At 44.0% G+C, this 8,755-nt stretch overlaps 1 pseudogene; it reads right to left on the bottom strand.

The window, feature by feature from the left end:
- Positions 1–2,699: 2,699 nt before the first annotated feature.
- Positions 2,700–3,359, bottom strand: LOC135527213 (uncharacterized; annotated as a pseudogene).
- Between the last annotated feature and the right edge of the window lie 5,396 nt (positions 3,360–8,755).

Raw genomic sequence — 8,755 nt, 5'->3', positions numbered from 1 at the left:
TTGAATAGTACTCAATCAGTTTTCTGGTTGGACTCTTTTCTTCCACACTTGTACTGTTTACGATTACGTCTTTTCTCACCTCTGGATCATCCGGAGGGATGGAGCTAAGCTCCTCGGGGACTTTCGGCCATTGAGTTTCTGGTTTCTCCAGGAATTCTGGTCCTTTGCTCCATCTCTTTGAGTTCAGGAACATTTTAACATGTAATCCTCTTGAGGCATCATCGGCTGGGTTGTGTTTGGAGTTCAAATACCTCCACTGTTTTGCTTTCGATAGTGTCAGGATTTGGCCAGGGTTGTTCCGGGTTTTGGTCACTAGATGCCCCCATTGTGCTTTTTGACCTAGTGTTTTTTCCCTTGTTCCCCATTATTATTTGCACCTGTGCCTCGTTTCCCCTGATTGTATTTAAACCCTTAGTTTCCCTCAGTTCTGTGCTCTGTGTTTGTATGTTAGCACCCAGCCCTAGTGTTCTGTGTATTCTTGTCGATTCCGGTGGATGCTCTTGTGGAATTCTGTATTTGTTTTTGAGTATCTCTTGAGGCTTTTTTTGTGCTATTCCTACCACCTTTTGGATTTGCCATTTTTTGTATTGAAGGACTTCTCCTATTTACTTTATTAAATACACTGTCTTAAGTACTGCTGTGTCTGCCTCATCTTCTGGGTTCTGCTGACTATTCGTGGCTCAGTTGGTTAAGTGACTGTTTCTCACTCCGGGGACCCAGGTTCGTAACCGGGTCCTGACAGAAACACAGAGCCAAAAATGAACCCAGAGGCAGCCAGTTCCCAGGAGCTTTTTGCCATGCTGTCCCACCACCATGAGACTGTCCAACGCCACGAAGCCGCCCTGGTTCAGCAAGAGGCCTTAATGGCTAGACATTCTCATCTTCTGTCGGAGATGCTGATTTCCATTAAGCAAATATCTGATCGTCTTACCCCGGCAACAGTTCCCGTCCCAGTACCTCAGATTCACGTACCCATGGCAGTTAACCCCCTGGCTGAACCTCGTCTTCCACCTCCCCAACGGTTCTCAGGTGATCCAAGTGCTTGTAAAGGGTTTCTCACCCAATGTTCTCTCTCCTTTGAGCTACAACCCTCGTCGTTTCCCACCGACCGGTCTAAGATCGCTTATATCATCACCCTGCTGTCGGAAAAAGCCCTGGCCTGGGCTACTGCTGTGTGGGATGCCCATAGTTCCTGCTGTGCCAGCTACTCTGCCTTTGCTGAGGAATTCAAACGAGTGTTTCAAGGCCCAAGCAGTGGTTCTGACTCAGCCAAACAGCTCCTGACTCTCCACCAAGGTTGGCGCAGCGTGACGGACTATGCCATCCAGTTCCGCACGGTGGCAGCAGCAAGTGGCTGGAACAACGAGGCGCTCACGGTGTGCTTTCTGAAAGGCCTTTCCGACACTATCCAAGATGAACTGGCCACTCGGGAACCACCGGACAATCTCGAGTCCCTGATCAAGTTGGCCTCACGCATTGACCAGCGTCTGAGAGAGAGAGAACTCAACCGTAGACCTCTAGCCCCTATCAGTCCCAGCTCCGAGTCCCCACCTTTATCCTCGCTGGCTCCATCGGAACCCATGCAGATTGGATGCATCTCCCAGGCTGAGAGAGACCGCCGGATGAGGGAGCGACGCTGTCTATATTGCGGCAAACCGGGCCATTTCCGTTCCACGTGTCCCGGGCTCCAGGGAAACGCTCTGTCCCGTACAGACCGGGGGAACTGTAACGGGAAACATAACCTCCTCCCATCCGTCCAACTCCCGTCTGCTCATTCCAGTCACCCTCTCCTGGGACAACCACAAGCTTCACCTTCAAGCCTTGGTAGACTCTGGAGCCGCAGGTAACTTCATGGATGGTGTCTGGGCGAAGGAGAATGGCGTTCCCTCTGAACCTCTAAGTGAACCCATGAGGGTCACTACATTGGATGGAAGCCCTTTGGGATCTGGACTTGTCACTCATGTTACTACCTCCTTGCGACTTTCAGTTTCACAACACCAGGAATTGGTGAACTTTCATTTGATCTCCTGTTCCGAGTTCCCTCTCGTCCTTGGATACCCCTGGCTTCACAGCCATAACCCTCACATCGACTGGTCTGTGGGCACTATCAAGCAGTGGGGTCCTACGTGCCAAGCTATTTGTATTTTCCAGAATTCCCCGAGTTCTACTCCCGAGTCTTTAGAATCCATCGACCTGACCCGAGTTCCCGAGTGTTACCATGACCTCAAACAGGTTCGTAACCGGGTCCTGACAGATAGATCACGGATCATAGCAACCCTATTAGCCACAAAGTTATGGAATCTCTTGGTATCATTGCGGATGTATTTTAGCACAGACTGGCTGTCCGTCCAAAAAGTTGACTCCTCAAGTTCAATCTGGAGCTCCAACCGTAACATCCTGTCCACTCGCACTGCCAATGTCGCTGCAGCAAGTTCCAGTCTGGGGATTGTCATCTGCTTGAGTGGAGTCACCCTTGATTTCCCCGGTATGAATGCAATGTGAACCTTTTCCATACCATTTGTGAACCTTTTCCATACCATTTGTGAACCTAAGGTAGCTTGCCGTGCCATAACCTTGTTCACTTGCATCACCAAATTCATGCAGCTGTGCCGACTTGACCAAAGTTCTCAGGCATCATATACCTGTCTATCTGGAATCTGGAGAGCTGGTCCAGCTCTGAGAGCCATCTCTGCCATGAATTAGTGTTCTTCAGGGATGACTTCATCCCATCCACACTTTATCTTGCAGAGCACTTGAAGAATTTGTTTTGCCTTTAACACAAATGGGGCGAGGAAACCTAATGGATCATAAATAGAGCTGACAGTTGAGAGAATACCTCTTCTTGTAAGGGGTCTGTTCTTGACAGTGACTCGGAAGGTAAATGCATCACTTTCAATGTTCCGTCAGATTCCAAGTGCTCTTTCAACAGGCAGATTTTCTCTGTCCAGGTCCAGGTCTTTTATCTGCTTGGCTTTGTGTTCATCGGGGATAGAAACCAGCACAGTGAGGCTGTTGCTGACCCACTTGGTCAATTTGAACCCACCCTGAGCGCACACATCCTTGAGGTTTTTTTGTGAGAGCTATTGGCTTGTTCTTCTGTGGCCACTGACTTGAGGCAGTCATCAACATAGAAGTTGGACTTGACTGTTTGAATGACCTCTTCATTGTACCTCTCACAGTTGTCTTCTGCAGTCTTTCGCAGTGCAAAGTTTGCACAACTTGGAGAGGATATAGCACCGAAAAGATGAACCGTCATTCTGTACTCCTCCAATCTTTTGTTAGTATCACCGTCCGGCCACCATAGGAATCGCAGGAAGTCTAAGTAATCTTCATGGACACGTACTTGATGGAACATTCCTTCGATGTCTGCCATCATGGCATTGTGCTCTTGCCGAAATCTTAGCAAGATTCCTATAAGCGTGTTTGCCAGGTCAGGGCCTTGAAGGAGTTCACTGTTAAGAGATGTACCTTTATAGGATGATGAACAGTCAAACACTACTCGTATCGTTCCTTTGCGCTTATGGTGAACGCCATGGTGTGGTAATGACCATACTTTGCGTTTCTCTCTGAGGAGCTGTTCTTGTGGTACCTTCTCGGCGTAACCTTTTGTTATCATCTCTTCCATGAAACCTTTGTACTCTGCAGCGTAACCTTTGTCCTTCTTGAACTTCCTGATAATCGTGCCATGTCACGATTGTTTGGCAGGACTACATCGTTTTTGCGAAAGGGCAACGGTAAGTAGTAGTGATGGTCTTTGAGGGTTATGGAGCTTGATATGATCTCCATAAACCTACGATCGTCAGCTGACATCTCACTTTTCTCTTCATACCCTCTTTCAGGGAAGTCATGGTTGTACTGATTCACAAGAAGAACCCCCAGGTCAGCCATTGAGATACGATTGGCCATCACCGTATGATGCCCAGATTCTTCTGCCATGGTACAATTGTTAAGAGGACCGTTCATCACCCATCCAAAGAGGGTTTTCACTGCATACGGTCCGTTGCCTTGACTATTTATGATTTGCCAGGGTCCATTGCCTTTGGAGCATTTACGCCAATCAGGAGTTCGACGTCAGCGTCAATTTCCTTCAACTGAACCTCTTTCAGGTATGGCCACCTTTTGAGATCTTTCTGAGTGGGAATATTCTCTCATCTTATTTTGGGTGTAGACCTTTGGTAATGCAAGAAATGTGTCACCTTCCACATTGCCAATCTCTAATCCAGATATCTCAAAGCTCTTGGTAGGACTCTCCTGCCCCATTGTGCATAGCAGAATTTCAGTCTCACTGTCGACCAGGAAATGCTCACCAGCGCAAAATACACATGAGATACTGGGAGTATCAGAAGGGTAGGTGCCTGGTTTCTTGACTTTCAATGTTTGTGACCCTGAAAATACTCTAAAAGAACAATCTGCCACTACATCTACTGCAGTGGCAAAGCCGCTTCCCCTACTCTTGGATTTTAATTGCTGTTTAAAGTCTGCTTCTGTTTTGGTTTAAAAAAATGTTTTGTTGGTCTGGGGATCTTGGATATCTCCGTACAACGGATCCTGCAGTATTTTGGCCTGTTTTTCCATGATCGTCACAAGCTCACTGAACTGGGCTCTCAGGTGGCTTCTCTCTAAAATATCACATAGACCCACATAGGCCGTAGACCTCCATTTTTCCCTTAGTTTGTAGGGAAGTTTTGACATGATCAACTTTATGTTGGAGGGAAGATTAAGCTCTTCCATGTTCTGTAGGTCTTGCATAGCGTTACAGCAACCTCTAAGATAGAGTGCATAGCCTCCCAGTCCCTTTCCATCATCCGGTTTGATGTTTATCCAGTTCCAAGCTTTTCCATGTAAGCAGTGGTGACTTTGATTTCATTACCAAAGTGTTCCTTTAACAACCTCTTAGCCTGTGCATAGCCTCTTCTGGCTTCCATATGTAGAGAACCACGGACCAGATCCTTGGGCTGACCAGAGGTGTACTGTTCCAGGTAATAGAGCCTATCCTGGTGACTGTTTGTCTTATCTTCTATACCATGCTCAAATGCACGCATAAATGGCCTAAAGTTTAGAGGATCACCGTCAAACATAGGTATCTCCCTAACAGGGAGTGTGGCCTGTTTGTTCTGTAGTACAAGGAGGTCAGCAATTTCATTCTGCCTTTGCATGACAGTAGAGAGGTTATCATGGCTAGTATTATGGCTGATACCCGCAGTGTTGATTCTGTGTTGATTGCTAGACCTTGATGTTGGCTGCTGAAGGGTGTGGTTTATGATTGTTTTCTGAATAGGTTTTGATGGCTTTGTGGTCGGTTGTTGTAAACTATTTGTAGTGGGGTCTTTGGAACTGCACCTAATGCAGCAAACTCAACAGGTGATGGTTCAGGTTCCTTATAGACCTCGGGTTCCTGGTTCCCAAAATAAGAGTTCATTCCATCTTCTTGGCTTAGAAAATGGGCTGCCACAGCATGGGATCGAGAAGTTGACTCAACACTCTCCAGAACCTTCAGTTTGGCATTATATGCTGCTATGTCTGTTTCCAGTGCCATTTTTTCCATCCTAACATTCAGTTGAGCTTTCTGTTGTTCTAGTTGAGCTTTCTGTTGTTCCAGTTGAGCTTTCTCCAGTTCCAATGCATGCTTGTCCTGTAATGATGCTTGGCGAGCTAGTAGAGCTGCTCGTTCTGCCTCAGCTTTTAAGCGTGCAGAGGACACTGAGGAAGCAGTCTTAGAATACTTTGTTCTACTTGATGTTTTTGACACATTGAAAATGCTGTCTTGTGGTTCAATGAGCGTTTGTGGCTCGATTTCAGCTTTTTTCCATATTTCCACCTCTTTCCGGAAATGTTCATAAGTTCTCATTCTTGGTTGATAATAGTTAATGCTCTCCTATTTGTGTTCCTTCTCTGTGACCAGCTCTAGCACAGAATCTTGAGCATTCTCAAAGTCATTGAGAACAGCATGAAATGCTTCAAGACTCTCATCCACAGTTTCAATGTTTCCTCCATCAACAAGAAGGGCTTTTATTTCATTCATTTTGCGTGTACACACTTCTAGTTTGCCTCTCTCTCGGGCTGCATAGAGTGAATTTAGATGCTCCTTTGCCCTCTCCAGTGGAGTCTTATTTGGGATCTCATCCTCCATCATTCACTTTAAGTTCACTCAATTTACAATGACACAGTTGTTGGTTTTTGATTGTTAAACGTATTGCCCCTTTAGACCTCCTTTAATGCTTTAAAACACAGTCCTCCATTTCAGCATATTGACCCATTTTGAATTGCACATGTGCAAGTTCGGCATTTTAGATGCGTTTAAAACATTTCATCCCACTATAAGTTGTCCCTTTAACCTCTAGCGTCGAGCAATCCCGTATCCGGGAGCGTAATCATAGCCTCAAGCTCATTACCATAACGCAACGTTTCCTGTTCATGAAAATCGCAAATGAAATGAAATAAATATATTCAAACACAAGCTTAGCCTTTTGGTTAACCTCCTATGGCTGCGGTCCCTGTACAGGTATCAAAATCAGCGGAAATTCCAGAGCGCCAACTAATAGTACTCGATACAACTCAAACTTTTATTAAAACACACATGCAGGATACTCAATTAAAGCTACACTCGTTGTGAATCTAGCCAACGTGTCAGATTTTTAAAATGCTTTTCGGCAAAAGCATGAGAAGCTATTATCTGATAGCATGCAACCCCCAGAAATACACGAAGGGGATATAAACAAAATAATTAGCATAGCCGGCGCTACACAAATGCAGAAATAAAATATAAATCATTCATTACCTTTGACGAGCTTCTTTGTTGGCACTCCTATATGTCCCATAAACATCACAATTGGGTATTTTTTTTCGATTAAATCGGTCCATGTATACCCAAAATGTCCATTTATGAACACGGTCAGATGCAGGAAAAAACTCTTTCAAAACGCATTGTCATTTTTTAAAATTAAAAAAGTTGCCTATAAACTTTGACAAAACTCTTCAAACTACTTTTGTAATCCAACTTTAGGTACTAGTAAACGTTAATAAACAATGAAATTGATCACGGGGCGATCTGTATTCAATAGCAGCAAGTCTTGAAATCATCGTCCATATTCTACCTTTCATAGCTTCCTCCGGTATACCCGACGACAGGAAGTGCCTATTACTCATTTGACCAAGGATGAACTTCAATACAATTCCGAACACTGGCGACATCGTGCGGAAGCTGTAGGAACTGTAAACCGGTCGCTATCTATTTTCCCTTGCCAAGACAATACAGAGACTGGTGGATTGATATTTTTTTTGTGTTTTTTGTGAACAGTTTTCCTTGGGATTTTGCCTCCTACACACGTTCTGTTATAGTCACAGACATCATTTAACCAGTTTTATAAACTTCAGAGTGTTTTCTATCCACACATACTAATCATATGCATATACTATATTCCTGGCATGACTAGCAGGACGTTGAAATTTTGCGCAATTTTTAACAAAAAGCTGAAAAAATTCACACGCTCCTTATTAACAACACTGTCATCTCAGATTTTCAAAATATGCTTTTGAACCAAAGTAAGAGTATTGATAGCCTAGCAAAGCATTAAGCCTAGCATTCAGCAGGCAACATTTTCACAAAAACAAGAAAAGCATTCAAATAAAATAATTTACCTTTGAAGAACTTTGGATGTTTTCAGTGACGAGACTCTTAGTTAGATAGCAAATGTTCATTTTTTCCAAAAAGATTATTTGCGTAGACGAAATAGCTCCATTTTGTTCATCACGTTTGGCTAAGAAAAAGACCGGAAAATGCAGTCACTTACAACGCGGAACCAAATTAGCTCCATAATATCGACAGAAACATGGCAAACGTTGTTTAGAATCAATCCTCAAGGTGTTTATCACATATCTATTTGATAATCTATCAGTGGTGGCAGTTGGCTTCTCATCAGAAGCAAACGGAAAAATACTACAGCTGGAGATTACGCAATAATTGCGACGGAGGACACCAAGCGACCACCTGGTAGATGTAGTCTCTTATTGTCAATCTTCCAATGATACAAATACGTCACAATGCTGCAGACACCTTGGGGAAAACGTGGAAAACGTAAGCTGACTCTTAGCTCCTTCACAGCCATATAAGGAGTCATTGGCATGAAGCGGTTTTTTTTCTGTAACATCAGTTCTGTGGCACTCACAGACAATATCTTTGCAGTTTTGGAAACGTCAGAGTGCTTTCTTTCCAAAGCCGTCAATTATATGTATAGTCGAGCATCTTTTCGTGACAAACTATCTTGTTTAAAACGGAACGTTTTTCATCCAAAAATTAAAATAGCGCCCCCTATATCCAAGAAGTTAATGAAGTTTAAACACGCAGTATCTTTAGCTCCTTAGATTGCATTCGTTGCGTTGATGCATTGCATTTCCATGTTAGGCCAAATATTCGACATAGGATTAGGCTACATTGTACATAGGATCTCAGTGCTTCCCAAACTTAAACTTCTTAATTGTTTTCACAACGCTGTGTTTTGAATTCCATTCTCAAGTTGATCAAACATTCCAATTAAAAGCACATTTGAGCTTCCATAATATGCATGATCAAACGATCGCATTGAACAGGGCAGCTCATTCATTCGCTGTGGTTACTCACGGCTGGCGAATTCTAGGAGTTCAAATCCTTCCAAGCGAGCTGTCGTTATGATCAGAATGCAATTACAAATAGAACAATATCCAGCATGTGTCCGAACCGGAGATTTCCTTCCGATAGTAATCCTTCACCGAGTTTTTT

Source organism: Oncorhynchus masou, chromosome 32 (genome assembly GCF_036934945.1).
Source record: "Oncorhynchus masou masou isolate Uvic2021 chromosome 32, UVic_Omas_1.1, whole genome shotgun sequence".
Taxonomy (NCBI): domain Eukaryota; kingdom Metazoa; phylum Chordata; class Actinopteri; order Salmoniformes; family Salmonidae; genus Oncorhynchus; species Oncorhynchus masou.
The sequence above is the reverse complement of the archived record's forward strand: the minus strand, read 5'-3'. Positions and strand labels throughout refer to the sequence as shown.